The sequence below is a fragment of the Fundulus heteroclitus genome, chromosome 9 (assembly GCF_011125445.2).
Source record: "Fundulus heteroclitus isolate FHET01 chromosome 9, MU-UCD_Fhet_4.1, whole genome shotgun sequence".
Lineage (NCBI taxonomy): Eukaryota > Metazoa > Chordata > Actinopteri > Cyprinodontiformes > Fundulidae > Fundulus > Fundulus heteroclitus.
In genome coordinates this window covers 36,739,421-36,745,605 of record NC_046369.1, presented here as the reverse complement: position 1 = coordinate 36,745,605, position 6,185 = coordinate 36,739,421, and positions in this window count along the sequence as shown.

Below are 6,185 nucleotides of genomic sequence, written 5' to 3'. Positions count from 1 at the left end.
TGCGCATGTCAGACAGCTTCCTGGACCTGGCTTGTCCGCTCCTTAGTTACTTGGCAAACAGTGTTCCGTGGGCGGTGACGAGCAACGTGCAGCGGTGATGTCAACAACATCGGTCAGTGGGTCAGCACCCCTGTAATGTCGATACATTAATACATACAAATGGCCCAAAGCGGAAAAAAAGCCAGAAGACTATCTGTGCTGCTCTGTTCTTGTCTCGAGCCGCTTGGAGCTCGCGCTTAATCACAGAAACGGTTAATGGTAGCTAGCCTCAGCTAGCGCTAGCATGCTAGCTTTGAAAGGAAGATAAGATGTTCTGTGTTTTGGGTGAAGCATCTACGGAGGCTGACGGAAACTAGAGACACTCTCTGACTGTTCAGGTATGTTTATGTGGTTTGTCTTGTTTTAATTTGGACACGTTTTTACAATATATATATATTAAAACTTGTCTTTAAATAACTAGTGGGTTGTTAACTATCCCAGTTGTTTTTCTTCCATAAAGTAAACGGCCGCTGTTTTTTTTTTTTTTTTTTTTTAAAGGACGTTATAATTTACGTTATACGTGTAAGTTGGACGCTATCTTGTAATGGTTGTAATATAAAGCTCATTGTTGTAGCCGCTACATTTCTGTGTTCATTGATTTGGGTCAAACAGCGTCTTTCTCGGAGAAATGTGGTACTGCTATCCAGAAAGTAGAACCAAACGTTTATCCGAACAACCAGCTGAAATATCCCTGTTAAAGTAGTCGTATACAGGTTCGTCTGATCCCAAATGTACATTGTGCTCCATAAGTTCAATCATGATGCCATATTTGTTGGTTTAGGAGTCACTGTTGGTTTTTGTTTTATTTTACCAAACGTTCAGATTAGCACACCATTATCCTGCAAACCCAGTCCTCTTCTCAAATCACAACGGGAAATGTCTTTATTGTGTGTCTTTTAGAGAATGTGTTAAGCCATGATCAACACTGAAGCTGCAAGAGAATTCCAGGCCAAAGAGCGCAAATACAAAGAGCAGCTGAGGAGATGTTTATCATCTGCTTTGTCTGCAGACCTCAAAAGGTAACTTGCATTTCAAAACTTGTATAAATCATGTGTGCTTTTCCTTCCTTTTCTGTTGGTCGATCACATGAAATCCCAATAAAATACACAAATGTGTACTTGTAATGGGACAAAATGTGAAAAGGTTTAAGAGGCAGGACTACTTTTTCTACATATTTGAATTTTGCATCATTCACCTTTAAAGATGTCTGCTACGAATCTGCCTCTTGAAGTGAAACAATATCAAGAGGATACTGGTCTAGTTTACAAAGCATTTCTTTCACAATTATGGCTTTTTTTTTTTTTTTTTAAAGGCAACTTTGTAGAATTAAGATTACTATGGAAATCTGCAAGTAACCATTTTGTTAGTGATTAGTGAGGGTACCGGGAGGATTTATGAAGGCGCGTTGTATGTTGTACAAATATTCCATGCAAGGTTTGTTCTTGGCTGGTCTCAGTTTCCCAAAGGGCATTGCGACCTACAAGGAAAAGGTCACATTGGTGTGAGCATCTCTGGGATGTGAATCTTCTTTTTGCATGTGTGATCTCTCAGGCTTTTTTTTTTTCTGCTCTCTGACTGGAGTTAAAGAACAAATGTGACACCAGCGTTTGATCTATGAGTGCACACTTGGCCTCCCGCTGACTGTTTTCTGGGTCACCCAGATCGGTCATTGAAGCGGGATGAGATGTGATGATGATGATGATGATTGTAAGGAAGAAGTGGACCGCCTCAGGGCTCAAGTGTTCCAAAATCCTGAAGTGGAAAAACAGGCCATCAGATATATCTTTAAAGCTCTTGACAGGACCTTATCAGAGGGCCTATGCTGTCTTGTAAAGTATGGAATTGGATTCATGTATTTTTTTTTCACCCTGGATAGGTGGAGAACAGGCACAATAGAGTTTGGAAAACTATATTTATTTCTATTTGTTTCATCTGAAAGCAACTCACCAAGTCAGCGTTTTTACAGTTCCTGTATTTAACAAGGACAGATTATACAAATTCCACTTTTTTTTAGCCCTTAATAACATTTTGTTCTGTACTTGGGGTCTCTAGGAATGCATGAATATTTGAAAAGGAAGAACTGAAAAGCATGATATGTCCCCTTTAAAGCCAGACCACTTTCCTCTGGTTTCAAAGGGGAAGTTTGTACTTAGATCTTAAATGTTTTCAAAAGGGTGTCAGCTTTGGATATTTCTGTCTAGAAAAGTATGAAAGTCTATAAACGGCACAGCAACTCTCTTTTATATTTATTATTGGTGATAAAATGTGCACGTCTGGTGCTATGACTTAGAAGTTTTCTGTAGGTGTCTGCACATAATTGTTTTATGTTTCTCCAGGTTGCTGCAGGAGGAACTAGAGGCAGATGTCTCCTTGTATGCAGGTTCGGGATCGGTCCGAGCTCACAGAGCTGTGCTGCTGGCCAGGGCTCCTCATATCCTACAAGGACTGACACATAAAGATCCCATCATTATCCATCTGCCAGGTTATGATCTGCCTACACTGAAGGATTTTCTCAGGTAGGCTCTGACGTCTGTTCTCTTTTCCTGGTTTAGTCAAGTTTCAATAGGATGTAAAGAAGGCGTCACGGACAACATGAGCTGCAGTTGTTTGGGACAATCTTTAGCCTTTATTGGAAAACAGTCACTTTAGTCAAAGGCTTTTTCAGATTGGTAAAATGGACCGCTTTCCTCCCCACAGCCATTACCAGCTATAATAACTCCTTGACCAAATGAGTTACATCATCATTTAATTACCCTCAGGGATAAAAAAAAAGTATTCTTGAATTGAGTCTAGGCACTTCATTAGCCATTGCACTGGACCTTTCTTCTTTTGAACTGGAACATAAGAAAAGTTTTCCTTCCTTCCTTCCTTCCTTCCTTCCTTCCTTCCTTCCTTCCTTCCTTCCTTCCTTCCTTCCTTCCTTCCTTCCTTCCTTCCTTCCTTCCTTCCTTCACTTCCCTTCCTTCCCTTCCTTCCTTCCATCCATCCATCCATCCATCCATCCATCCATCCATCCATCCATCCATCTGCAAAATTATGCCTCATTGCATTTCAACTTTTGTGTCTTTATATTTTACAAATATTGAGTATCCTGAAAGGTTTAGTCTGGAAAATCTTTACAAAAAAATCTATAGGAATCTTTGTAATACAGCAGTTTTGGAAAAGAGAATAAAAAAACACAAGGGTGTTTAAAAAAGTAGCGCTGCAGGAGCCTAGGTCTTCCTTGTTTGGATGCAGCATCATTGATGTAAAGAATCTCCTTTCACAAGAAAAGTCTTTGTATCCTCGCATAAGTTATCCATGTCTTTTGTTTTCCCTTTCTTAAACATATTATGGACATTAATAAAAACCAAATATGTTTCCAAAATGGGGTGATTAAAAGCAAAGTCGAGTGGACCGCTCTAAAAGGAGGCTCATTTAGGCTTCGTTCACACTGCAGCCTGAAGTGACCCAATTCTGATTTTTTTGCCCATATGCGACCTGGATCTGATCTTTTCATGACAGTCTGAACACACAGATTGGATTTTTTCAAATGTGACCCAGGTCGCTTGGATATGTGGTCCTGAATCCGATACGTATCTGATTTTTATAAATGCGACCTGTGTCTGTACGGCCGGGTCGCATTTATCTGACCTACACGTCATTGATACTCGACAAACGTCACTATTCTGCATCCTGCTATGCAGAAACAGGAAGCAAGACGACACCCATAGCGGACTACGATGAGAAGAGCAGTCAGTGGAGAGAAAGCTCCGGTTATAAAATAAATCAATGACCGCGAAATGCGCGCCAGCATTATAATCCATGTTTACTTCCGCAAACACTGAGGACGCTTGCTACGTGTGACGTCATCGCGTCCTCGAGTGCGCATGCGGGACACTTAGGTTGAACGCATTTAGTTCACACAGGAGATCACATACAAGTCGCATATATTTGGAAATGTGAACGGACACACAAAAAAATCCGATTTCACAAAAAAATGGGAATTGAGCATTAAGACCTGCAGTGTGAACGTAGCCTTAGTTCCTCGGTTGTAGTGACACTAAAAAAGAACTCTTCCAATAGGGTGTTTTCACTGACGTCACTGGCCAACTTCCGGTCCGCCATATTGGGTGGCACACTTCCTTATCTCTAGTTGTCTTACACGTATTATCTTATCGCGAATGATAAGTACGCCAGCACGCTAGAGCGACCAGATAAGGACGTATATCTGAGGAATGTTCCGTGATCGACCATATGGACCCGTATGCCCTCCACGGTGCCTTGTTTAGCCGTAATCCAGATGATTGCCAAATGTAGAGCACGGCGACATAGTGCATTACCTGGTGTTCAGTGAAAACCCTCTGCACACTCTGAGGAAATGAGAGCTTACAAGGATCTAGAGGCTCACAACCAGTTCACATCTGGTTATGTACATCAAGGAAATCGCCATCATACGTGGACGGGTGAGTTTTAATAAGATGGTAAAAATGTAAACAATCCGGCGCAAATGTGTTTGCACCGCCCGCCGGCGGCGGGCGGTGCGCGAAGGCGCTTGGCTGCAAGGCCGATCGACGCCGCTCGCGGCTTTAATTATTTAAGCAGAACAATGACCAGTGCAAATTAAGTTGTATTTACCGTATTGGCGCCGGTAGGAGCTGCAGATCATAAAGCCAGCAAAACAGTGGGAACACAGTAACTCGTTCAAAGGTAAGCTGCGCTCAGACGGGCTCTGGCCCATGCTAGTTTAGTAGCTGCTAACCGCCAGTGCTAACAACCACTCGCGCATGTAATGTACTTTTAACTTGCTGCTATGTGTTTCAAACGTTAGAACACACTCTCATTACATCGGGATACTGTGGAAAGTTATGTTCGGTCTTACAGCCGCTATCCCAGCGAGCCACGAGTCTCTTTAATCTCTGTAACTCGTTCAAAGGTAAGCTGTGCTCAGCCGGGTTAGCACATGCTAACCGTTAGCGCTAACAACCACTCGCGCATGTAATGTACTTTTAACTTGCTGCTATGTGTTTCAAACGTTTAGAACACACACTCTCATTGACATCGGGATACTGTGGAAAGTTATGATCGGTCGTCGCTTACAACCGCGATCCAAGCGAGCCGACGACTCTTTGTTATCACTAACAGTTGTTCTCCGTGGTTGCGCCTCCAGGCAGGAGGAAAGCGTGGAAAATTAATCTGTTTCTATGTTTTTCCATGGCGATCATGTGTTGCGCTGTTACAGCCACAATACAGCAACGGTTTCCATGGTTGAAATCAAGTTAAGGTGAAATTAATCAAATTAAAACACGGCTGAGAGAGGGAGTACAGTATGCGGTAGTAATAGGCAGTAGAGGCGGCGGAGGCAGTCAACACGACAGCCGCGGAAAGTAATAAGTCATAACGCCCAAGCCCTATTATTAATATATTCTTCTTATATGTTTTAAATACTTAACAGTTAATTACCTGTGACAAAGTGAGCACCGCAGACTCTGGGTATTCCAGCTTAACACCTCCAAATCAGACCTGGATATCCGTGTCAGCCATAGGTGACGGCGTTGTTCAGAGACAGCTGTTTTTTTTTTTTTTTTTTCACCACTGATTCACTATTACGGCTGGTAGGCGATAGAAAGCGTTGATCTCCACCTCCACGGGCCGTGGCACCAAACATTAAACACGTTTTCCCCATTGTTCACTTCCTACTGCCTAAGGCGTCATACAATGCAGGTCAACGGTGCGAAACGACTGCCACCCAATTGGCGGACGCGCTGAGTAGTCACGTGAGCGTGACGTCAGATGAAAACCCCCTATTGATTTGTTGAGTGGTTTAGATGGAATCATAATACCAGTGAGAATCTTCTGGTCGTGACTCCCACTTTAAAGATTTTAGCTTTCTCACTGAGCGACCACATTAAGAGCTTTGATCCTGTAGTAGGAAGCCAAAATGAACCTTGACTGTTGGTAACGCAGTGACATAGATGTCTACAGCTGTCATGTGGTTTTTAAGTGACTTTTTAAATGAAAGCCAAATGCTCATATTTACATTTGAACTGGGTTTTATCTATTATCCTGAGACCAGGGCTGCGGCTCTTGCAGAGATCTCCACACAGACCTCTGTCCCCCAGCTGCAGCGTTCCCAAGCCATCCATGATGCACAGTGCTGGTCAGAA